General features: G+C 43.3%; 1 protein-coding gene across 1 annotated transcript in view; it reads right to left on the bottom strand.

The window, feature by feature from the left end:
- Positions 1–26,538, bottom strand: part of LOC122401920 (zinc finger homeobox protein 3) — a 201,144-nt gene that overhangs the window by 158,568 nt on the left and 16,038 nt on the right. The window contains exon 2 of the mRNA XM_043404341.1: positions 9,449–9,499. The gene's annotated coding sequence lies outside the window, so the exon portion shown is untranslated. The remainder of the gene's footprint in view (positions 1–9,448; positions 9,500–26,538) is intronic.

Genomic DNA, 26,538 nt, shown 5'->3' with positions numbered 1-26,538 from the left:
TGTTCTCTCTCACTGTGTTACTTGTTTTCTTTTACGTCGCATCGACATCTGGGTCATTAGCGAAAAGGAGCTACTTCCCACATTTGTATCGTTCAATTTTGTACCATAGATTCGAGTCGCTCACGAATTTCAAAGTGTCCCTTATATGGTCCTTGGATGTTAGGGTCATTGCTGGAATTCTCTGCATTCATACAGAACATGGTTTCTTCTTAGTGGTGTGTTTCCACAGAAGTTGCAGTTTGGTCTCTTTTGTCAAGGATGTAATCACGTGTGATTTTTCCATTTATATTGTTATCCGTATATCCCACGAATAAATAAACTTTTTCACGCGATGAACAGTGGTCATCGAGTCGCTGACTCAGGTCCGTAGCGGTCGATGGGTCTATATACAACTAAAAATAACCTAGTAATTAACCTCGATTTCGGTTATTGTTAAAAACTAAAAGGATCTGTTTATTTAGTTCGTAAATGGGTCAACATTGGTAGAAACCGGGCGTTGGGTACCTTGGAGATCACGCAGCGACGGCGGTCGGTTCGTTGCGTGTGCGTGTAATCACGTGATCGCGTAACCATAGGATAATAACAGTCGGCGCCGGTTCGTTACAAATTAATAATCGACCCCGTGGCGGGAGAGAGCGCGAGGGGAGGCGAGAAGGAGAACCTCGACGGAGGAAGAGAGAACGTTTCCACCGGGACCCTGTGATTTCCTAACTGATTTCACGGCGTAGTTGCCAGCCTTCTCGCACGTATTTCCACTCGCTCGCATTCTTTGTCACGAGACACGCCGTGGCCCAATATGAGCGCGGATTTTTCACGGTGGAATTTGCGGGCTTTTGTCTGTGCCGACGTGAGAAACATTATGAGAAAGAGGCACGATGGGGGCCCGGGCCGATCGAACCGATCGAAAACGGTTCGAACGGTTCGCAGGGCCCACCGGAAGGTCGACACTCGATATTCTTGCCGATACACGGGGACGAATCTGGGCCCCATCACCTGCCAACCTCTTTTGTAATCGTTCTCGTGCTCCTCGTGACCTCGGCCTCTCTGCTCCACAGACGCACGATGCGATGGAAGATACAACGATCTTCTTCTCCGCGATTTTCGACCAAAGACACGATCTATCAAACCCTTCCGCTTTCATTTCCAGGACTTTCGACCAAAAACGGTTACTTTCATCGTCGTACAGGCGGTACTTTAAACATTAATATCTTTTTAACGAAGCTTCGATCAACAAATTGGTATTCTTGATTTTCGTCTCATTTTGTCCTCTAGAATCTCCCAGAGGTGGCCAAACACCCTATATTGCTAGGAAATTATTCTTTCCTTAACCCTTAACACTAGATTTACGGAAGCCGTCAATTTGACGGATGTTTGATTCCATATTTAAAATTGCAGAACGCGTAAATATTATTTTTTAACAACTTATGTTGAATTTGATTGATGCAATGTCACGAATACATATTCTAATTAAAAAAAAAATCGTATTGTAAGGTAATCGTCAATATGAAAGGTATCAATAAATATACGTGCAATCAATGCTCGTAAATCTAGTGTTAACGGTCCAGACGTATTTTAAGTTTTCTGACCGCTGAGTTCAAGCTATTAGTCATACGAAGAGAAATTATGTAGCAAGTATAAAATAAAATTCAGTGAAAATTCATTGATATATTTTCACAGTAATAAGATAGTGAATTTATTATAATAAACATTCTACTTAAGGAACAAAAGTGTCATGGCGTAAATGGTTAACCCTTTCGTATTTAGCAGAACGCATATTTGAATAATCTCTTCTCGACACGCGTTCAACTTGACTATTCGCAACCGTGTATGTAAATAATGTAACGCGTGGCGTTATTATCTCATTATTATCGCACGTGTTCGTTTCACCTCGATTACGAAGAATTTCTGAATTACGAATTTATGGGAATCGATTCGCGCGAATTTAAATCGACGAAGTAACAACCGTTTTTGAAGATGCATCGATCGATGCGAAATGTGACGGCTCCGTGACAGCTTTCTTGTTTGATTGACGTTTCAAGACCAAAGCGAAGCGCACGAGAACACGGGGGAATATTATTCTAAGAAACTATAAATATAGAGATACCGTAATGAACGCGCGACGCAAGACTTGAACCTGAACAAACTCGATAAGTTGAATGAATGATGACATTGCGAACGAAACGAGTAAAATCACGTACACGTGACCGGCGGTCGATGACGGCTGACTTGGCGAAGTCACGTGCACGTGACAGTCAACGTCAGAATGTTAATAACATAGAAAAAGAGTTCGCTGCTGAAATTGAGAATTTCAAAAGCTACAAAGAAGAGAAGAAACGTGATCATAAATTTCTTTAAAAACTTCTACACCGTCTTAATTCACCTTTCACTTATCCGTGAATAACATTAAAAATTTCTGAACACGTACGCGATACGGACACGCATCACTATAGATACGAAAACGAGGGATTCGGTTCCAACGGTGATGCCAAGATCGAATGAAATATAAAGCGAGGCTCGAATGAAAGAAACAGAGACTGGAGAAAGGCGGGTCGAAGGAGAACAGCGAAAGAAGATCAATCGATAGGGAAATATCATCGAAGGGTATGACATATTTTCCTAGACAGGGAGAAGTAATAGTGACAAAGAGAACAATAGTGGACAAAAATGACGAGAAAGAGGGTCGGGAATGCATAGGGGATGCTGCACTCGAAAGCTGGAACTCTTAAAGAGATCGTCCTTCTTTTCATTGCCCGAAATGCATCCGTGAGCACGAAATTTCTGGATAGATGAAAGTAGCACGAAGTCAAAAGTGTCTAATATAATTTAATTTATTTATAGTTCCCAAAATAACTAATTTCAGGGTACTAATTTACAAAGAAACATCATCCTTCGAAAGAGGATTGGAAAGGAATATTTACAGTGCTCTCGTATACAATACTACAGGAATTAAAAGAAATCGCTCAATCATTGATCAAACAATTCTAACGTGACGGCGAACATTTATCGAGCGATTCGATTCGTTCGGTAAAGATGAAAAGCCTTAAAAGGGTGTAACGATGAATTGGTGCAACAAAAAGCAATTAGGGAGCCACCTTGATTCGTCGAAAAAAGGACGACAGGGCGAGAAAAAGGCGAAGAGACTTCGCATCGACGTTCCTGAGCCAAACTTTCCCGAATCTAGCCCCTGGAGTCTCTTAATTCGAGGATCAACGTGTCTGTTTTCCAAGACTAAGTGCGTGTAAGGGGAAATTAGAGGGATCCTTTACACGGGCTCTCCTTTCAGGGCTGTTTTTCCACGGCTGGAGAAAAGCTTGCGTTGCACGTATCAAAATTATGAAAAATACGAGTACAGTTTTTTCCCACCCAGAAGCTGTTCGTTCGCGATCGCGTAGCGACTGGGGAAGAATCTTAAGAAGATTTAGCGGCGAGGATCGAGGCTCGGGATCCTGCGTGTATGAAAACGCTCGGGTCAGAAACCTTGGCGGTCGGTACGAGCCCAGAGGATCTTTTAAACCGCGGTCGAACGACTCTCGATCTCGGATCCCCTGGTCGATGCACGCTGTTATCGAAGCTATCTAGGTTCGGTGAAATGATCGGCGCAGCGCCGTATAGTAATCGGATGATCCGTGGGCACGTACGCCGATAGATTTAAATTGCAAATCGATTTCGCTTCTTTGTAGTCAGCCACCTAGTGCGTGCCACCTATCCTCTATACGTGACGCGGAGGCTCGACATGCATCTAGCTGTCCGCGCCACGCCAGCATTCCCAGAAATAGTTTTAATCTCAGACGTGTCGGAGACCTCGCCGACCAGCTGGAGGCCGGGAAAATCCATAAACTTCTGATTCTCACCGGGACTGATACGACCGATGAATGATTAATTAGCCGCCATCGGCGCTTTTTGTTAAATTCTAACAACCGTCCTCGCACAATGATTGGCATCGATTGTCGGGACGCTTTATACGCACGGAATATCATTCTCACGCTGTACGCGTCACTTTTGTTTATCAGTACAATAACCGAGTTCTCAGCTGGAAAATACCCGATTTTACGCGACACGATACTACCAGATTACGAATGATTTTATCAAGAAATTTTTCACCGAATCGTAACTAAAAGGCGTCCCAAAATTCACGCAAGAAGTAATCTTTTTTAAAAATTGTAAATTTGTATCGGGTAAATGGCCTTCGTGGCTTTTGTCGAAATTTTCCGTGACCGTTTTGCATAAATATGGCTGGATTTTGTTGATACAGCGCTCAATTTCCTCCTTTAAGGCGTGGGTGGTCGCGGTCTTGTTGGCATAAACCTTAGATTTCAAAAAAATCCAACAGCGTTACTTTCATCGCATCAAGTTTCGAAATTTCTCAGCTTTTATTTTCACCTGAGTACTTGGACGATACACAATGCCCAACGTTAGATTACTGGGAGCTTTCGGGAGACAAACCCTAACAGATCCCGCATTCCGATCACGACTATACCCGATGTACGAGGAATGTTATCCGGCCACTAATCGTAGAGCCATCGTTTTCCTTAAACGAGCTTATTTTTTTCTTTGTAGATGGTAACAATCTTCTTCGCAAGATTGTTCATTATCGGTAAAAGGGAAACAAAGTCTTTCTCTCTCGTTTCAATCACGCTAAATGGATTCCGTGGCCTACTTTCCCGGATTAATTCAGCCCATTTGATGGAGCATGCACAGCTTGCACGTTTCTTTTCATCTTTTCAATTAAACCCAAATTTCTATCGATACGCGTGCGCTGGAAGTAGAAATCTGTATCCAACAGCATCGGGGACCTTTTCTTTTTTTTCAGTAAGTATTCGTTTGCTTGCAAATGTCAAGGTCTTGTAATATACAACAAAACTCCATCTTTTTTAAAGAACAAAAATATTTTCAGTGATTCTTCGTGTGATACATTTTTTGTATGCACGAAATGTCGAACACGTATAAACGACCATAGTATAATGAGCAGAATTAATAAAAGAAGGGAACAATTTACAATCGATAAAATTCTTTCAAAAATTCAATTTCGGAGTTACTCGAAAGACGACTACGAATTAGATTGGATTCTAAAACGAAACGGAATGCAGCAGCTCGACAAATTATCGACACGATCGTAAAATTCGTGGGACCGAGTGTTTGCGTAACCTGTTTATACGAGCGTGACAAATTCCTTTGACAGCCATGACAGGGATGTCGAGCGCGTAAAACATTAAACCACAACTAATTTGCCCGATAACACCGTTTAATGTAAAAAAAAATATTCAGTTTTCGTTTTCAGCGGCGACTCGAATGCGTATAATTTGTATGATAATTCTGCGTTAATAACGATTAAGATATGATATACATAGTGGTCCGGAGCTGCCACGAAACCCGTGCCCCCCTTCGTACATTCCTCTCCTTCTTACTCGACTTTCGCGTTATCACGAATCCATTTTCGCCATCGAGATATCGACGCACGCATGTTCCTTTAACTTTTTCATACCGTAATCGCTTCTGACCAATTTCGGGTTTTAATATAAAATTTCCAAGGAAAATAATCTTGCGGCGAGCCGAGGGGACGTAAAAATTATCGCTACAGATACGAGAATGCAAATTTTAAACGCTGCTCGCGCGGAACCATGCTCGTATTAATTCATAAAATCCAATAATGATAGGTACGAAAAAGTTGAAAAAATTTTTTTATTAAATTTATTAGTACGCTTTAATTGCTTTTATTTGGGATTTAAAAATTCCATTAAAGAATAAATACAGTCGAATTTTTAAATAGTTTCTCTAATAAGAATTCTCGTTCCTAGCGATTAGATCGAATAAGAAATACAAACAGTCGCTTTCATTCGGTTTAGACGGAAACTTTTACATTGCTAATACGAACAGCTGCTGTGATTAGGTGCTTACGAGTCATTCGTACAACCGTTCGAAATAAAGGCGATCAAATTAGCCTTCGCGTATAATCAATGTGACTCGTCAAATTCTGAGCCCGTGACTACAAACATTTCTAACCTTTAACGCTTAATTTTCTCGTTTACCCATCGGGCATACAATTTGTTCCCCTTTCTTTTGGCTCACCGGGAACGATTCTTTTGTAAACTTAAGTTATCGTGATTTCAGGACCGAAGAACAAAAATATACTAAATATTCCAAATACACTTTAAAATATTCTTTTAAGATGGAACATAAGTTAAAGTGAGTCGTTAAAAAATCTACATCGTCGAGTTATTAAAGTATATATAAAGAAAATAAGTCGAAGTTGTGGACGTTCGAAGCAGGCGAGACACGAAGCATGAGAAAGGGCACAATAGTTGCATTCTTCTTAATGAAATATCATAGGTTACTTCCTCATACCGTATGTCACTCCTCCATTAGCGTAACAATTATAAATGCTTGCCCATGTGAACTTCGCGCGTTTCTTTTTCGCTATCGTTAGTTTCCATCTTTTAACGATCCGTTCGAGCCCACGTCGATTACGTAAATTGGCTTTTTAACAAACAAAACCAACGTTAATCACTGCATAATGACAGATAATCGCGGCGCAATTAAAGCGTTTCGAGCGAACACGTGGCATAAATTACGTACAACGTATTTGGTTAAGAATATCGCAATCGTTCACTTTCCAGCGATTTCGATCGGCGTGATCGATCTTTCGTCGAAAATGGGAAAAATCCTGTTCGAGTAATAGGCAATAAATAGAAACTATGAGCAATAATTCATTTGTGCGCGATGAATGCATTTTCATAGAATTACGAAGCTTTGGATCGAGTGTCAATGGTTTAATATTCAGAGGCAATTAAACGGATCTATTACAAAAAGGAATTTAATTAAGTACGAATGGAAATAAAAAAAAAAATTAACAATGATAATATTAACCCTTTGCACTCGGCTGTCCCCCCTGAAGAGACAAAGAATTTGAATTTACCCTCTAAGGAAACACAACGATATTATTGTTTTAAAGTGACTATATAGGAATGGAAAAAGAAATATGTATTTACTATCTATTTCGTTAAAAAGTCTTAATGGTAAGTGGGCTTGTTAGATTAACGAACAAAGAATATGCAAATACGATAACGCGAAACTCCGATTCGGGTAAAAATGGACCCCGACTCCGGTATACGAGGTCCAACCAGACTAAAAAGGTATCGTAGGGATGGGAGTAAGAGGATAAATCTCTGTGGAGCCTGTTGGGGGATATTTCATTCGCATAACGCGGCGTTAACAACTCATCGAGCAGTATTACGCACCTCGGTTCGAGATTACCGGTACCAATAACCCATCCAGGCCGATCTGCGTCCACTTCGGCGGAGAATCGATCGCAGAAAACGCGCGTACGACGGGTAAGCCCGTTCATTGTCGAGCACAGGGTGGTATGGGCGAGGTGTGCATCGGGGGCCCGCTTAACCGCGGCCCAACAATGAAACCACGAGAAAAATGATCCTTGTCGAGGAGACGCGGAGGCAGGCCCAATGGGTTTCTTCGCGCGGCGCTTAACGACGATTTCGATCGTTTACGACTTTAATAATTTAGGCGCGGCCCGGCTCGCGAAGCTCGACACGTTTTCGGTCGTAAACCGCGCGACTAAATCCGTATTTATGAGGAAGAAGAGGTAGTCCGGCAACCGGGGACTTGTCTCCTTCATCCTTCGAGTCTTTCCTTCTCGCTCGCCCTACGCCCTCGGCCTTTGTCCCATTCCCTGCGTACGTTTCTCTGTTTCTCCGGCGGGCTCTCGACTCGCCACGAGGAATCGATCCGATCGAACGGAAGACAATGTTTGAAAACGACTATTTTTTAAACGTATGTTTGCCTGAGGGGTTCATCGTACCAAAGTTTGGTGAAAAATTATTTTCACAGGTAAATACTGAATAAAATGCTTACGGGGGATGCTGTTGGGGTTGTTGCAAAGGGAGAACGCAATGAAATAAGCATAGATGTATAGAAAGATTTGAGCAGAAGCGTTACAAATGAAATGGGAAATTCGAGGCAAGGATTTTGTAAACAAGGTAGCAGAGATATTTAGTCAGGACGTTAAAACAGAGGATGATCGAGAGAATACGATCGAGAAAGTATAGAAATGTGTTGCAATAACAATTTTACTTTTTAAGAGGCTACCTGTCTGTAGCAATCAATTCCTATTACTGAGTGAACGCATCCTCGACAGGGGTAGTAGCTGTTTCACCCCTATAGCAACTGTATTATGATTTCTCCGTTTTGCTATACCTTTCTGAATCATTCACCGAATAATTGCTTCGGAAATCAGCCGCAGTACGAGGAAGACGAGAAAGAAATGCGATAATTAGATGAATTGCACTAGTTGCGGCATATGAAACTTCAGGTGTGTTTATCAGAATTTTCCCATCACGCGTCATAAAGTAACTATTGTTTTCTCATTATTCAGGATATACAGCTGCATACTACTTACTAACCTTTCTTTCACAATCAATACCAAAAATAGCAATTTTTTAACATTGTTAAAAATACACAAAATCAAAATTTCAGGCAAATATGTCGTCCTCGACGACGACAACCAAAATGAGATCCTACGTGGCCTTGTACCTTATACACAGTATGGTAATAACATTTATTGCCGATCGTAATTTCGAAAAATCACGAAACGAGCAAACAATACACGTAAACATAATTGCGTCGATAAACTAAATATTACAGGCATATCGGAAAGTGTATAAAAGATCGTATACTTTACAACGCGAATACGATAGTTCTCGGTTATTAATTTAACTGGCAGAAAAAAGCTGCAATAAAAATCCAGGCCGCGATCCCTGCGATCACAGTTCTTCGATCCGTCGGATGTTTATGAAAATTACGGTTGTAAATCCGTTAATTAAAATATACGGTACTGACTATACATATACATACGTATACTTTAACGAGTATTTTCCACGCGATGCTAACGCGACAGAAAATATGCATGCAGTTCATTGCAAATTCTACTCTTCCTCTATAAACAAACGTTAAATTCTCTGCTACAAAAATTCTGAATCTAGAATTCATTCGAAAATAAATTAATAATATTTCCGTCAGTAAACACAGGCACACTGCAATTTCTAACCATACTTAAAACACACTGAATTTTTTGGAAATCAAGGGAAATCAAAATTCAAAAGGGTTGCGTTACTTGCAAATTTCTGTCGAATCGTATCGAACATGAAGCCGTTCGAGCTTTCGATCAGTTATCAGCAGAAATCAGCTCGTAATTTCAATCAACGGGGCAAGAACAAACGCGAGGCCTTAGGAACACTCGCAACACGAGACACGCAACCATGATTATTTTCCTAAGAACCTAACGTTAACTTCCAACGATTCTAACGGCATTGGCTCGTTAGTTAAATAGAAGTTCGGACTGGGCATAGGTTGGAATAATATACGCGTATAATAAGGTCCCCCTGGACTCGACGCGAGACATTTTATACGCTCTTTATATTCGCTGTTCACGACTTACCGAGGACGCAGACAGCAGAACTCATCTACGCTCCTTCCGCTCCCTTATGTCCTGAAACAGAAACGCACGACAGTGAGCACACTATGAAACATAACGAAGCCAGCCACGGCTAAAGCTAATGCTCGTATCGCGCAGGTGTGAATTCACCAAGTGGATTATGACGCTCCGTGGCTCAAAGACGTCGCCAATCATCCTCGAGATTCCAGCGCGATAAAAGCACGCGATAGAAAAATTACACGCGGAAATCCTCGGGTCGACCGAACGGTAATTTACGGGCGATTTATTGTACTCGCGCTTGAAAAGCGTTCAAACTTTTCGTCGACCTCGATATTTGCACAACTATTACTGAATATTATTACAAACCGAGAAATAACTGACACGCGGATATAATTTATTCGAGTCATGAATAAAGAAACAATTATCAATTAAGACGACAATGGGCGAGTCTCCCACGTCGTCCGAACAATGCGCGTCACGAAACAATGACCAACGACGAAAAGGCCCGTTCGTGATCCATCAAATATTTACCGAGACAGGTTGCGCTCGTCGTTCGAAAAAATGAAAACCGTCAACAATACGAGGGAAGACGGACGCTCCGATCAGCATAATTTCGTGCGGTCGAAAATACACAAAGACAAAGGACACGACGACGACGTGGAAAAGGAGGAGGGGGAAAAGGTGAACGACGAGGAGGACTGCCGCGAAGGTGCAATTAAAGCGACATTAATTAATTGTTAGCGCAACAATGCATCCGTGTTGGGGGCACGGAGGTTGCTGGGGGGGAGACGGGGGGACAGCCGGACCCCGGAGCCTTCATAAATTTACATGTCTTTCGCCGCGAGAATCATTTTTTACAGCCGTTAGGAGAGTGTCGGCGGTTGGTGTGCGTGCGGAGAGAAGCTGTGGACCTACAGCAAAGCATGGGCTATATTACGGGTCCCCATGGTGTTGCTCATAATAACCATCGATGTCTCTCCGTGGGCATGGAGGCAGCCTCGTGGCTTCGATCTTGTTATCCGTTTCGGGCCGCGATCGAAATACTTTCCGTTCGATCGATAATCGTCGCCGTTCTACGTCCACCGGGCTCCTCGTCGCGATTAACTATTATTAACAACGTTAATAAGCCACACGTTTCACGTTTCACGCGCATTGTTTTCGAAGGGCTTAGATTATTTTTCGCCTTTCGAACGGTTACTTTTCGACGCTTGCCCGTACCAAAACCGGTTCTCCGTTTTTCTCCTTTTTATCGAATAATTGGTACACGTGTTTAAAAATGTTCGGTAATTTAACCCCTTCGCCAGTTTCGGACGGTTCGCGCTGTTGCGTTAACGTTTCCGAAATTATGTTTATTATGGTTTATGGATCCGGTACGTTATGGTACGATATGGTACGTTAAATAAATATTCGTAGTTTCGAACGGTAAAGTTGGAATCTGGTCCGTTCTTTTTCGGAACCCATTGTGGTCAGCTCGTTAGACGAAACAGAGACGACACTCTATTTTTCGCATAATAAATGCGATTCACGCGCCAGGTTCTTGGTTAACAAGGGGGGGGAAACGTTTATTTTCGTCAATAACGGGCGTCGTTCGAAATTCGAAAAATTTTGCACAATGTTCTCACCGGATCCCGGCAAGCCGTACTAAAAGAGATACGCGATCGTAACGTGAGACCGAGACGTGGGTGGTTCGTTGCACGACAGCCTATAGGTAGTTATTTTTAATGTTGCCTCCGAGCGCGGTGAGAGAGAATGAAAAAAATAAGGAACGAGTTTATAATCAATACAGGTGCTACCGAAATTAATACGACGGTCTTCGATCGCGCGCGATAAAAGCCCAACGAATCGAAGAGAAATTATTTCGTTGGCCGGAAGAGGCAACGGTTACGTATCCGTTGCAATATCGGACAAATCGTTATCCATTGCACATCATATTTCCACGTTTATGTTTTTTTATTAACAAAATTTGCTTCTCGAAATGATTAGATACTGCCTCGGAGAACGATCCGCGAGATAAAGGTACCGTTATTCGGTACGCCAGATGCGATCGAACAATAGATCGAATTTTAACGCTGTTTCAGACGTTGAATATCTTAGAAATTGTTATAAGATACATGTACCTTAGTATTTCCGATTAAAAAATTTAGTATTCCGTAGAATTAATTCTATTTAAAAGGTGACGTTGACGTTCGAGGCTCGTTCGACGCTTCATGAATAATTAATTAACATTGTGTTAAGAATTGTGTAAATGCTTACGTCATTGTTATTTGTGGCGTAATATTAGAATTATAAAATCTGTCAATTATCACACGATCACCGTTGAATGTTTATTTTAATTAATACATTCAGTCAGAGAGCTGTACGATTTGCTTTTATTTAAAGAAAGAATATAATTTCTCTATTACTATAGCTCTGTCATTTGGACTTTGATCTTGGCAGGGTTTCTCGTATGTTTAAAATATCAAAAAATTCGGTTCTTCAATGTTAAGTACGTCATACTCGATATTGGATGCAGAAATCTGTTCGCAGAAACTATTTTTTTTAGCGTGTTACTCATTTTGCTATAAATATTACTTTTATTTTCAGAAGACAGTCGTTCAAGACTATAAAAGAAAGGATCAAAGCGAACGATTTATCGAATCCCGAGTTATGCGTAAAAATAACAAAATTATATCAACATAGTTCACATAGAAATATATTTTCATGACACGAATTAATTCGTAGTAATATCGTTTCTAAAAATAGAATGTTTGAACTTTGCAAAAATATGTGTCCGAGTGTTAAAAATAGTAAAATCATTCTACATAAATTAACCGAGTCGTGTGAAAAGCGAAATCGTTGCAACGTAAATTACGAAAAATAGTATTGAAATAATATTGTTCTATTGTTTCACTACCGATGAAATGCGTTTTGCAATCTCCCTACATAACCATTCTCCTTTCTATTACTACTCGGATCTTGGTATCTACTTGCGATGGTATTCTTTTTCAAATGAGCGGCAAGTCGAACGTTGCAAAGAGTAATTGTACATTTCCCACGTAAACAATTTCATCGGTTAGAAATATTACCTCATGCTTAAGAATTAATCTCTTCGCGATGCGAAGAAATGCTTCTATAATTCGTGCAAAATACAAAATTTTATAATGCTCGTTATTAAAGAAAATTAATCCAAATAATTTCTAGCTGTACGAGCACGGTTTGAAGTCATCGACCAGTTATATGTTTAGTCCTTTACAGTGCACAATGTTCAATTATCGTACGTTACGATAATAAGTGAAAAAATACTTTATTAGCATGAAATTATAATCAACCGTACACCGAATAACACGTACAGTTTTCTACTTTACAGTCTATTGAGAGTCATGTCACGAACACAGTTTATGGGAATTCCAAATATATTGGTGATAAAAATAAGTGGGGAATGCAGTACTCCGCTATAGTGTTCTAGGGTTAATAAACACATTAACCCCGTACAAACCCAGCGTAACTTCAAAGTCCCATAACCATTATCTACATTTTTTAAGCCTGATTTATCCCATTATCAATTGCGGTTTTACCAGTGCTGCGGTCTTCGGGATATTTTTGTCCTAACTCACGAGGACCTTAAACGCACCGTCGAATCGAAGAACGCGCCAAGGTTGCAGCAACGGTATACAACAATTATTTTCGGATAATTTCTATATATCGACGATCGTATCGTGTAATTCGTTTTCAGAAGCGAAAAAATAATTTCAACCAGTATTGCGATAATTAATTACGATCGTAGATGGTTTCACGGTGGGATAGATTTCGTCGCGACGATCTAAGAGAGCGTCGAGGGATCGCCGTGTGTGCAACCCTCCGGAATCAGTCTCGAAAATCCATAAAACTTCGCGTCACGCCGGTCACTCGTGCTCGAGGAGGAAAAAAGACCGTGGAGTCCTCCTTTCAAAACAATGTCCTCGGTCAGGCTGGTTAAAGTAAGGTAATGCCGTGTCCAATAAAAAGCCGCACGAGCGACATGTTAGTAGCAACGCTTTTATTACCGCCTTTACGATGCTTTTCGGGTCCTCCGGCTGCTCGTCGTTGATCCAGGAATCACCGATCCCCGTTTCGAAAAGCTACGTTCCGGAATTTCGACGGGTCCCCGGCTCACCTACTATCGGGCATATTTTATTTACGATGTCCTGCATTATCATCGGTCCGACGCGCGCCATTGTGGGCTACGTGTGCGTTATTGCAGGGAGAGAGAAACACATAGAGAGAAATTTATGCGTGGGCGAAACGAGCAACCGAACCGCACAAACTGGACGTATCTCGCCTCGCCTCGAATTAATAAACAGCAACAAATGACCGCCTACGTCCGCCCCTTTCTCCGTCACCGATTTCATCGTTCTGGTAGTCGATCCGTAAAAGATCCCTTTCTCTTTCTCTCTCTCTTATTCCCTCTTTCCACACGGTATATCATCTCCGTCTCTCTCGATCCGCATCGCGCACGCATTACTCGAGCCTCCCTCTTTTTCCCGTCATCCTCGTTCCTTCCTCTTCGTTCTTACTCGATCCTGGACCGCCCGCGGTGACCCTCCCGGAGGCTCATGGCTCCTCCGTGGATCATTTGCACGACGATCGTTACCGATCTCCGGACACCGTACTCCTCAATTTTCGAGACAAACTTTTTACAAATTTCCTTCCAACCGTTCTACGACGCTCTCGGATGTTCGCGATTTTTCGGAGAAATCGGCGTGCTCGACGCTCGCTAACGATCGAGATAATGGAATTCGCGCACAGTAATGGCGATTTGAAACGTTCAAGCTATCGATATACACGATTTTACGACCGGACCGGTAATAGTTTAGCGGTTGTTTAACACTAAAGTTTTAAGGAGATACAGCGGGACGCAAGTCGCCGAAGGTTTATTATTTCTGAATATTCTATTATTAGTATAGGCTGCGAGATCTGCGGGTTTTAATCGCAAACCTACTTGAAACAATATAACGCGAACGCGACATGGTCCACTGGTCGGTAGCAGCTGGGCGCATAGATCAGTTACGTGAAAGGAGCCGCTCCGCAATTTTTAACGGCTAATTAAGATGTTAATTACGACATACTCGAGCTATAAATTACTTATTTTATTGCAAACGGTTTCGTGTTTTGTTATCTTGGCCGTAGTTTCGTCATTAATATTAGGATAACGACGTCTTAAGTCGTATAAAGAGCTCTTTTGAAGCTTTACACTTATAGAATATACATTGGTAAATGACACAAAAAGTAAGAAACAATGATACAAATTGAAATTTACAGAAAAATCGAAAAACTGAGAATATTTGTACATCGATGTAAGTAGAAACAGCGAGCAATAGACAGACACGTTAGTATAATCGCACGGGTACCCGAAAAATTTTCAAAATTGTCTCTGAAACTTACTTAAATTTATCAAACGACAAATATATTAGATACGACAAAACTAAAAGGTTAAAAAATCTAATTTCCAGATTATTCATCAAAAGTCCACGGTACGTTAAATTTCCATAAACAAAATGGTAGCAGAGGAGAGATGAAAAGTACCCAGCGAGCCCGAGAAAATGATTAAACGAAATCGTAAAATTCGACACACGCTCGCGCGTAAAATAATAGTGCCACGAGTTTTCTAATCGTCGTCGTCGAAAGTTTCGAGCACCTTGCGAAATTACCGAGCAATTTTAGCTCATTAACCGCGAAAATACGCGTATCCCATCGTTCCATATTAAGGCTGGCTTCGTCGAAATTCGACATCGAAGGGTAATCGCCTCGAGCCGTTTCCCTTTGTGGGACAGAGGACGTGGGCACACGCACGGCACTGAATAATTAACTTCGCTTTGCCGGCGCCGGTTTTATCGTAATTATCGCGCGCGCAGCTCGTTGCCGCCAGTACCGGCGCGATCGATCGTAGATCGTGAAAATGATCGACGCGAGCGGCGACGGTGAACCGTTTCTGTGCCGCGCGTTCGCCATAGAAAATAAACGAGTTGCCCCCGCGCGTCGCTATTTAAAGCACCATAAACGCATATCGGCGTGTTTCGAGAAGTTTTTCTTACGTTAAAGAAACCCATAACTGCGACCAACAATACTAACGACCGACCATTTGCGCCAAAGAGGCTCAAATCTTAGGCATAGGTGTCCCTGAGACCAGATAGAAGGAAGGAATGGGTTCGATTAATAGTTCACGTTCGTGTAAGTGATTTTTAATTATTTATGTTAAGAATAACTGAAAATCATCTATTGTCTTGAGTCAAATGTACCTACTATGTATGTATACAGAGTGTTCGGTCATCCCTGGGACAAATTTTAATGAGAGATTCTAGAGGCTAAAATAAGACGAAAATTGAGAATATTAATTTGTTGATTGAGGCTTCGTTAAAAAGTTATTAACGTTTAAAGTTCCGCCTGTAGAACGCCACTCTGCGAGTAGACCTTACATCCAATGTATTTTTTCCGCCCATTTTTCTGGGTCTCTGGGAGCGCCATTAGTACGCATTGTTTGAATTTTGAATCATTAAAATCCTCCAATCCGTTCACGAGTTTTAAAGAGACGTATGAAATTTCAGTGAAATATGTTCTGGTCAGACATTATAGTTTCGGTAAAGAATTTTTTTCTCGAAAGTGCGTATGAATTCGGGGGTATGTCTATTCACCAAAAATGATTGTAATTGACTCCTGCAACGCAAAATAATTTTTTCAGAACGATTTGAAAGTTTTTTTTTCGCCGAAAAATTTAGGCAATTATTGAATTTTTTTCTCGAAACTCATTAGGATTTCGAGGGTATGTCTACTCACAAAAAATGATTGTAATTGATCTCCGCAACTAAAAATAACTTTTTTAAGATGATATGAAATTATCTTTTTGTCGAAAAATTTAGGCACTTATTGAATTTTTTTCTCGAAACTGGTTAGGATTTCGAGAGTATGTCTATTCACCAAATAGAATAACTTTTCAACGAAGCCTCGATCAAGAAATTGATATTCTTGATTTTCGTTTTATTTGGTCCTCTGGAATCTTCCACTAAAATTTTTCCCATGGGTGGCCGAACACTATCGATATGGACCGCTCTGTGAGGAATGTTCCAGAAGGAAAGTGTGAGTCGAAGCGATGAAGTAATTCGTAATAATCTGTTAGTCATCTAAAATAAAACCCCAATATAAAATTAACAATTTAATTCTTCCAAATTCCTTGACTTTCTCGAAACAAGCAACCCCACGCGGGATATTTCTTAACCTCACCAGCTCACCGAGATGTAATACAGAGAAAATGCAGAAATTTTTCGCTAAAACTCGTCGAAAACTTTGGAAGAGTAGAAGGTGGAGAATTCGTAGAGAGAAACGTCCGTTGATGGTGGCTTTCGTTCGTATCTGCCGCACGAGAATTTCGCGTGTAGCTCGGGAAGAAATATCGCGTATTGAGTTTTCACTCGTGAATTATCAACCCTGACGCGATCACCGCTTGATAGGCATCGCAGCGTTATCGTAAAGTGCCACGAAAAGCGAAAGAGAAAGAGAGAGAGGGAGAGAGAGATAAAAGAAAAAAAAAAAACAAAGATCACGGATGGAATGTAAATACGCGAGGATCGCGATAAATAATTCCTCGTACGATCGATGCACAAACGGTCGTTAAAGCGCGACAGACACTCCCGGTTTCGAGAGTGAACATTGAATCGCGGAGTTGACGCTCGACACATCCGAAGACGATTCGTCTTTACCTCGACCTTCCACCTTCGCGCACTTTTTCACGCGAGGCACGGTGACGGTCGCGAAGTGAACGCCGCGCGAGCGGAGGTGGGATTGCGGAATCGCCAGGCAAGATAATGACGGGCGTAGAGAACGGTCCGAGGACCAATTTGCATAGATAATTACCACGGTACCGCCGTTAATAACTAATTAAAGAGAGAGATCCGGCTCGACGCCGTACGTGTGGCGCAATCGTCGCGCCGGCCTAGGCGACTGTTAATTGATCGACGATTAATCACGCTCCTTTATCACCTCTTCCCTATCGTTTTTACGTCTTTTTCTTCTCGCCCGTGACCGGGGCTACACAATTACCGCCGAATCGATGCCCGTCACGGAACCACGTCTACAAAAATCCTTGATTAGAATTTGTTCTTTCGTGCTTCGGATCGAAATGCTTTAGAAAGTTGTAACAAGATTGATAGAATACGTTCTGCCGCTTGATTTCTGGCAGCCGGCGTGGCGGTTCATTTGAATGATGAATTAATAACTTTGCGTAAAGCGTGAAGGCTCATAAATTTGTTGAACTTCAACCCCTGCACAGTTTCTGATTTCATCCGCGTTTTCGTAACTACCATTGTAATAGAAATTCAACGTTTGTTTCGCGTTGCTCGTCGCGTAGGTAGCTTCTCGTTAACGAGACACGTCAAATTAATTTAAACGATTACGAAGTCTCGTTTGATCGATCCACGGTGACTGCGGAGCCACCTGTTTTCTTTGTTTACGTATCTTAAACGTTCTCGTGGTAAAAAGGGTCTGTAACGTGTTTGTGTGCAGTACGAAACGGTTTTGAAACGAAACTCGGAAACGCTAATGTCCCGTAACGAATGATCCACAAATCTTGGAAATTGTATAAATTAAGAAGCAATAAATTGTAATGAACTCCGAGATAGCAGTTACGACACACGCGGAAGATTTATAATCGTCGAGATCCAATAAATATTGGTAATTGCTACGCTAATTCCAAAAATTCCCGAAAGAGTTCCATGATTTATGCGACACCAGCGCTTTCGTTGAAATACCTGCTCGAAATCACGGCATTTTTACGACTCTGCGGAACGGTGTCTATAAAGCGATCAGGGTTTCTCCGAGGCGTAGAATGTTTTCTTGTTAACGCGCTAGGAGCGCCGCAGTGTCGCTGCAGCTGATGAGAGACTTATTAGTTCAAGGTTGCTAAGGTAATTCCGAGGCTGACTTCACGCCGCGCGCATCGTCGCTGCCAGGACATCGGCTACGGTTCCCGATCGAGTAACCGATATCTATTTAAAGCCGTAAACTCGATCATCGATCATCCGACGAGCGGTATTGTTCGAAACTCAACGTAACGTAAAACAACAAACTTTCATTTCGAACGTAATTTCTCCTTGCATAATCGGTTTCTACAACCCATTCGTTGCCAGTAAAGGGTTTCACGAGAAATAATTTTCGAACTTTAAGATAATTAGCCCGTACGATCGAAGGAATAACGAACTAGAACAATGTCGAACCGTGCATCTATGCCCATTACTAATGTAACGGGGAGATAAGCAAACTAAGCTATATCTTCGATAAAGTAAATCTTAACGGGTTGACTGTCCGCACGGTGGGAACGTAAATAGCGAACGTCTAAAGAAACGATAACATTTTTATAGCAATATGTAGATTTTCTACTATCTTTCCCAAGTTCTATGCGTTGTTGGCTTTCCAGTCTGCCTGCACTTTACGGTAGTAAACAGTCTTTGGTATCATCGAGCCAGGCGATATTTGTGTACACGGCGGACTCCGACCCGACCCACATGCGAGTCCACGGAAGACCCTTTTCCTTTGATCGCACCTGACCTAAACGACCAAAACACTTCCTATATCGCGCACTTTGCACAACGAAAACGGTTAGGCTCGTGCAGTTAGGGAGACGTTCTTACTGTTGATCGAGGATGCATCCGAATCGCGCAGTGTTCCTCTTGCCGGGCGTTCCAGACGGAGGCGTCGTTGGGGCCCTCGCGTAACGAGAAGCGCGTTCACTGAAAGGTCCAAGGGGCGGCAGCGCGCTTCACGCGAAAACAAGCGGCATGCGACCGGCCGGAGAAGGTATCAGAAATCGAGATCGGCGTAAAAAATCGTGCGAAAGAAGAACGACCGGGGTGGCGCTGTCGTCGACGACGACGTACGACGACGGCGGCGGCGGCAGCGGCGACGACGACGACGACGACGAGAGGCGTCTCTCGCGCGAGACACACACGTGGTGGGGGCGTCTGCGGCCGCTACGGCAGAACTAAGGGGTTGTTTGCCCCGTTGGGGGGTCTCGAACGGCTCCGTCACCCCACCAGCCTTGCTATTTTGCATAGGGCCTGCGCGTCGAAGGCGGCACACACCGCCACCCACCCTCTTATTCCAACCTGCAGCGACGCTCCATCTCCTCGACGAGCTCTGCTCTTCACCCTCCCTCCCCCCAACCCCAACCCCCTCTCCCACCCCCCTCGTCCTCCACCCCGAGCCGCCTTTCGCGCGGGGGCCACACTTCGATTTGTCGAATCCGCGTTTCGCGGCTCTCTAGCCTCCTTCGCGAAGAAAAGAGAAGCTGCATTCGTCCTTCACCCTCGAGCTACGCTACTTCGCCCTTTCGCCCTCTCTCACTCCCACGCTTTTTTCCCTATATCTCTGTCTCGTATCGCCCGGGACTGCCACTCGTATTTTCCGTCCCTCTTCGGCCGATCCGTTCTGGCTGCTCTCGAGGCTTCTTATTTATCTCGTTGCGCCGACACAACCTCGTCTCGGTCATTTCCACTATGGAAACGAAGATCGAGCCCGTGGAAATCTTTGACCTCGGGGATCCCCGCGAACGGGAGAGTGCCCGGCTCGTAAATTGGAGATTGCGAGGTCATTACTTCCTGCGGGGAACATCTGTTAAGATCGCCGGAGGGTGAGTGTTTGTCTTGCGAATATGAGATCGCGACCAAAGAATATCGAATACCGCGATAGCCTCTAATGGGATAGGAAGGAATGAATATAAAATAGGACGGAGGAGCTCTCTCTGTATTTCCGTATCGCTATTTAAGCGTCATCGGGAAACCAAACGCTGGGACGCTTTAACGACGCCTTCGACCGAGAGAATTCGCGAACTTGTTCAAAGACTCGCGGGAACTACGAAACTGAATGGGGAATTTTTAACGAGCCGTCGACAAACAACAATGCAATACGAACCTTTCATTGTATTCGCGGAATAACGACTGTAAAGCCATATTAAAGTGATGTTTACTTTTTTCGTACCCTTCGGAAAATGTCTCAAAACTAATCGAATCCGATCAGAACCGATGCCTCGTTTCGTAGAAAAGGATGCAAATGGATGCTGCGTCGAGGGCTCGGTTCGTCAAAATACATTATCGATCGACGACGCTTCAGCGTCGATACACAACGACGCGAAATAAAAAATCCAATATACTTTCGAGCATACTCGATACCGGACATCGAAATATTGTGATACCCCATCCCTGCAGTACCCACGAGTAAAAAGCATTATCGAGATACCCCCCGATCCCCTGTCCGAAAGAACGAAGTCGATCGGTTCCTCGATTTCATCACCCGTCCGCGCGAACTCGTAACGCGTAATAAGGGCAGGAGAAATTTCGCCGTAGAATTGTTTAAAACACACGCGCCGTCAAAGAGTATTCAAATCGAATGGAAATTCCCCAAAGGTCCTTAATTCGTTCGTAGTTGGGCAGAAGTTTCTCGGTCGGATGTAAGCTCGCGAGACCGCGGAAGGCCAATCGACGTCGACGTTTCCCTTTCCAATTCCGCAAAGGGTTGCGGGTCCAAGGGTTGGCTGAAAGCTAGTTAACGCCTCCGCGTAATTAAGCAAAGCAAGTGCGTGGTGTGCAACGGAGAAAGGTCCACGCTCCACCCAGGCTCCGACGAGTGAGGACAAGAATGGTTGAACCCTCTCTGTAGAGAGGGCGCAAGGCCCGGCCTCGTTGGAGGTGGATTGGTTAGCGCATGTATAATTAGCGCGAACAGACAGGAGGGTACGGAAACGAGGAGGAAGAAAGAGAGGACGCGGAAGAGTAGGAGAGAAACACAGAGTCCCGGTGGAGGACAGGGTGGAGCTACCCTGTCGGCGCATGTGCCAGCATCCCTTGGAACCGGAGATATAATGTATTCATAACGTAGCTGCTAGACGCTCTGCCCCTCCACCGCCCGTTCATCCCTCTGTCCGGCAAATCCCATTCCTGATTCACCGTCGTACAGCATTCCGGGCTGACGGTCGATTAATTGGTGGATTCTAAGAACGCGTGGCGCCCGGAAAGGTCTTAGACGATATTCGATTCCGGGAAATTCCGGGGTAATTGAATAGGCAGGAGATTGGAACGTTGATTGCACGCGGTTCGCGCACCTGTTAAAAACCCTCGGATGCTCGAAATAACTCCGGTAATTTGTTTCAAGGCCCGTGGATTCTTTGGTTCTATAACTACTCGTCGATGACTTTCTTCGGGATACACATCATCGATCTGGTCTAATCGCACGATATATCTAATTTTTTCATTCGGTCGGATTTGTAAATTTGTAAAAAATAGAAAACTCGGTGGTACGTTTAGAAAGACGGACCATGGGCACAGAATTCAATGACTTGGTCTCTATTGCGTTTCCTATTTTTTCTTTAAATTTCACATTTCAAACAAGTTATCCCACAAAGTGTATGCTAGCAAATCAGCAACAATTCATGATCTAAATTAGAAATTAAATTGGTGAATTAAACGAGCAAATATGCGAAAATGTCATCGAAAATTTTGATATTCATCTGGTAGATATCACCTTTTACACATAATTATCACAGACGATACTTTATAATCGAATAAAAAAATCAATAAAATTCAAAATAGTTTGTTTTTTATTTTAAAAAAACTTCCTATAGTCTCTTGTGGATAACCCTATACGTTAACCTCTATTTAAAACGTATTTCCAATAATAGTTTTGTTTCTTGGCAGTCCAAAATTTATTTTATCAAATTTAAATGTCGTGTACGCGCAAATACTATGCAACACGGGATTAATTCGTATACAATATCTTCCGAACAGCGTTAATAAATACTTTCGTGAAAGTTAGTGCACCGTCACGCGAAGAAATCTTTTACCGTAAGAAAAACTCTCCCAGCGTCTACTCGTCGTATGCAAACTGTCGACCTAACAAGCAGATACACAGCCTCCGACTAAAAGACCAATAAACCTGGCCCTTATCCAGGTAAACGTGACAGGATCGTCGCCCTCGTAAGAGAGTATCGTGTATCGAAGGAAGAAAGAACGACCCTCGAACGTGTGCCGTGTATTTTGGTCCGGATCCTAGATAACCCGGTGTGCTTTTCCGGATGCTTGAACACGACACATGTCCCGACCGTCCAGGCTTTTCCCTCCTCGTCCCAGGAACCGAGGGTTCGCCCGACGAACACGCCGGAGGGTGGCCGCGTGTGGGTGGAACGAGGCAAGGGGCGAGAACGTTCTGCGGTTTCACCCCCGAGGACACGGTGTCATCAAGCGCAATTAGGGATGAGTCTTGGTCATCAACACGTGTACCAAGCTTTCTTCCTCGATGAGAGTGCGTCTCTCCCCGTGCAGCTAGCCCGCGAAAGCCCTCTCCTCGGAACTACTTTCTCCTATCGCATTATTTCTTTCCTTAATTTCGTTTCGTTCCCCCTATGACGCCGCGCGCGACCCGATCCTTCCTCTCTCTCTCTCTCAAACCGTAAATTTCTCCCTCCTTCGTTCGTCGGGGTCTCCGTGAACCTTGTTGCAGCCTGACTACGCCTGTGCGCGATTACTCCCGTTATACGCCTTTGACGCAATTATACCGTGGCCCTTATGACGTCTCGTTAACTCCGCCAACCCCCTGGAGGGATGCTGCATTACCGCTGCGCCATCACGCCGGAAACCACGCTGCTTCGTCGTGATGGAAGCTACGAGTAACGCTTCGAAATTAAGAAATACATTATTTACAACGTTCGCCTTGCCCGAAGTATGCGACGCGGCCAACGGTCCTTCGGTGCTTCTTACTCGATTCGATCAAACGGAACGAGACCCGACCAATTTCCGACGAATATTATTTAATCGCGATCCTCGATTTATTTTTTATCACAGACGAAAAAATAGAAGCAATTTAAGACACGAAATGGTACATTTTCGAGGATGGAAATAAATTAAATTTGGAGCGCGCGTGACGCTTAAATGAAAACAATCGTGTACGTACGAGCGACGGAATTGCTCGACGAAATTGTTTATGGTAAACTCGACTAATTGCGTCGATAAAAGGACGGCGCACGGGTAATCAGCGAAATGGACGCGAGGGAAGTAATTGGCCGAGTCCGTTTCGTCGAACAAATTGATCTCGGTGGGCAGAAATTTGCGGCAAGATGCGTGATAAACAAGCCCGCGCCGTTTCTATTGTTCCGTGAAAACCGTTGTTGCGCCCGTAGGTACGTACGATTACAAACGCAGATAGCGATAATAGCACCTGCAACCGTGACATGCTACGCTGCAACAATTTCCTGCAGTACAGGTATTTACCGCAATAGAAGGGTAACTAGAATATGACACGGCTTGTAGCGCCACCGATTGCGTCGGGAATTTATCAGTTCCATCGAAACAATGTTGCACGTTAATCAGTTACACATTCACTCGATATAAGAATCTCTCTTTACTTTGCTTACGATTGCGATCGATCCTATTTTTATAAGAAACTGTATCCCATATACGTGAGCCGTTAAGGACGCGTATTAAATGACGCGTCACTTGTCTATTCCGCGCCAAAGGAGTTTATGTACTTCGCGCTTTGAAATATGCAAAAACCGTATGCAGCTACACTGTGCCGTTGCTAGAACTTGGGAAACCTAACGCACCCCGTAGTTACGCAAAGAAAGAAAGAAATTGCTTGTATAAAATCATGTGTTTTATCGACAAACATTTTCCATAAAAAGTCCTCCGGGGTAATAGGTGTGCCTCGTTGCATTCGAGAATAAAAAGCACAATTCGTTTAAAAGGATATAAGTGTCTGCCATTGTTGCTGTCACTCGTTTACTTGAAAAGTCGACAGGTCACTTTGGTAGGGTAAACTCGAGCAATACGTGATAATTTGATGTTTCGTTTGTTAAATTACAACACTGAACTGCTATGGGGGTCAGTAATGGACGTAACGTTACCTCGGACACTTATGAAGAAAAAAGGAGACAGTTGTGGTTTCGTTCTTTTGACTTATTGCATCCGTTTTAACGTCTTAGTTTATTGTATTAAATCATTTTTAGAATCATTCGTACGTCGAACAGCGATATCAAACATGGCAAAGACAACACTCGCGCGTCTGTGGATTATCTACCTTTGAAATTTTTATTCGGGGAGGTCAGGCAGGCGATTGAATAACAAAGGAATTTAATTTCGTCGTGCCCTTGAATACGGAAAAAGAAACGATTGAAGATACTAACACTAAAAATAAAAATTGTAATACCCATCGTCTCCGTGGGTCTCTCAGGAATTCAGAACCAGTATAAACGAAAATAATCAACGTGGACAAGTTATATGGGTCACTCGGGTATTTCGTAGCGTGTTACGCGCCTTTCGTTAAACACAGAATAATTCTATATTACAATATTCTGAATCCACTACGAAGACCATGGCAATTCTTTCGGATGAATCTGAATATGACCGAGATAGAACTGCTTAGGAATGCTATGCAAAACGTAAACGGTACACTGACTAGAATCAGACCCTGACCGACTAATCGAAATCTGATAGGCACAACATTGTAACGACGAACAAACGACGAGACGGTCTTCTGTTTTCTCCTCTTAAAATTCAAGCACCGCGTATAAAAAGTTCGATTCCTTCTGCCATCGAAGCACTTAGAAACAGATCGTTGAAAACGCGGACGTTAACTACCCCTTTCTAAGATTCGATACATCGTTCGACGTGATCCCACGCTATCCGTACGTTCCCTTCGTTCCAGTGAATTTAAATAGGCGAAGATTTCAATTCCGTGGTATCCAGTGGCGGCTATAAAATTGCAGAAGTTAATAATTCCCAGACCGGCATCCGCAGAGACGTAATAAGCCGCGAGTTTAACCCTCCCCCAGGCGCCCATGTAACCGTACAACATTTACGTTACACAGGCGAGGACTATACTTCCGCTTATGCGACCGTGTGTTTGCACTCTCAGGGTGAACAGGGGATCGCTGGCCGAGGCTAGATGTTTTTAATAAGCGGTCGACCTGCGGCTCGTACTAGATATTACCCCGACAGTCCAGGCGTTGCACCCCCGTAACACCTTTCCAGGGTGTTCTTCCATCTTGATGACAGTCGACGCTGGACGGCCGCTAAGGGAGACGGTAAGGTGGTGTTCTACGTACACTGTGCCCTCTAATTAACTCACACCCACCTGGGCAAGGTGCACGGTGTTCCTCATCGAGAGTAGACGAGGCTCATGAACGCAACAATGACCTACCCACCTCGTGGGGGTAACTCGGCTTGCACGGTCGATGCACCGGCCAGGGATAATAATCCGGGAAAAAATTTCATTATACCGCCACTAATAATTCAACGGGCGAGTTTATAACGTCGGGAAAGAGTTATAACGTCAGGTGGTTATGCTTGGATCGCCTGGCGATACCTATTCTCAGGCTTACGGTCTTCTAACCATCGATGGGTCGGATGAAACGTAACGATGCACGAATTTAATATCGCGGGGGTGGGCGATTTCAAGTCGGTAGCTTCCTTAAATTAACGTACATTTACAATAAAATCGCACTACCGTTTATACTTCGATTCTTTGCCACGTAACTCTATTGAAAGAAGGGGCATTTGAAGCGTCGATGATTCGAACGCAGGCAGGAAGCGTAGAGGATAAACGAACAATTCGATAATATGGTCGATCATAGCGCGACACCGTTTCAATAATTCATTTCGTAGAAGAATGTTCGATAAACATCTTTCGTCGAAAAGAAAGAGGAAGAACGATCTTTGTAAACCATCTTGATTTATTATTGTAAAACAGCGAAACATAATGTAATTTTTTATTTCAGCAATGAGTTACGTTCAAAGATCGTTCTTGACTTATGGATAGATCGTACTCTGTTGGCGAGAGATTTTTAGGAGTTGACGAAAACACGGCGCAGGCGCCTGCGTTATCTCGTACGGCCCTGAACTTTAGCCGCGATTAGATCGTCGTAAATTGCAATGTGGTGCACGTCGAGCATATCCATTGCCAATGGCCGAGCATTTCCATTGAATATTCTTTTCATGAATTACATACCGAAGAAACGTCCTCGCGCCTCCATGGCGATAAAGCGTGACGGGAACGCCAGATATATACAACCGTGCTAATGTGCGTTTGCACTCTAATCACGAGTG

This window comes from Colletes gigas, unplaced genomic scaffold (genome assembly GCF_013123115.1).
Source record: "Colletes gigas isolate AHSC1104 unplaced genomic scaffold, ASM1312311v1 Colletes_gigas_Sc00030, whole genome shotgun sequence".
Lineage (NCBI taxonomy): Eukaryota > Metazoa > Arthropoda > Insecta > Hymenoptera > Colletidae > Colletes > Colletes gigas.
This window is presented reverse-complemented; position numbering and strand designations above follow the sequence as displayed.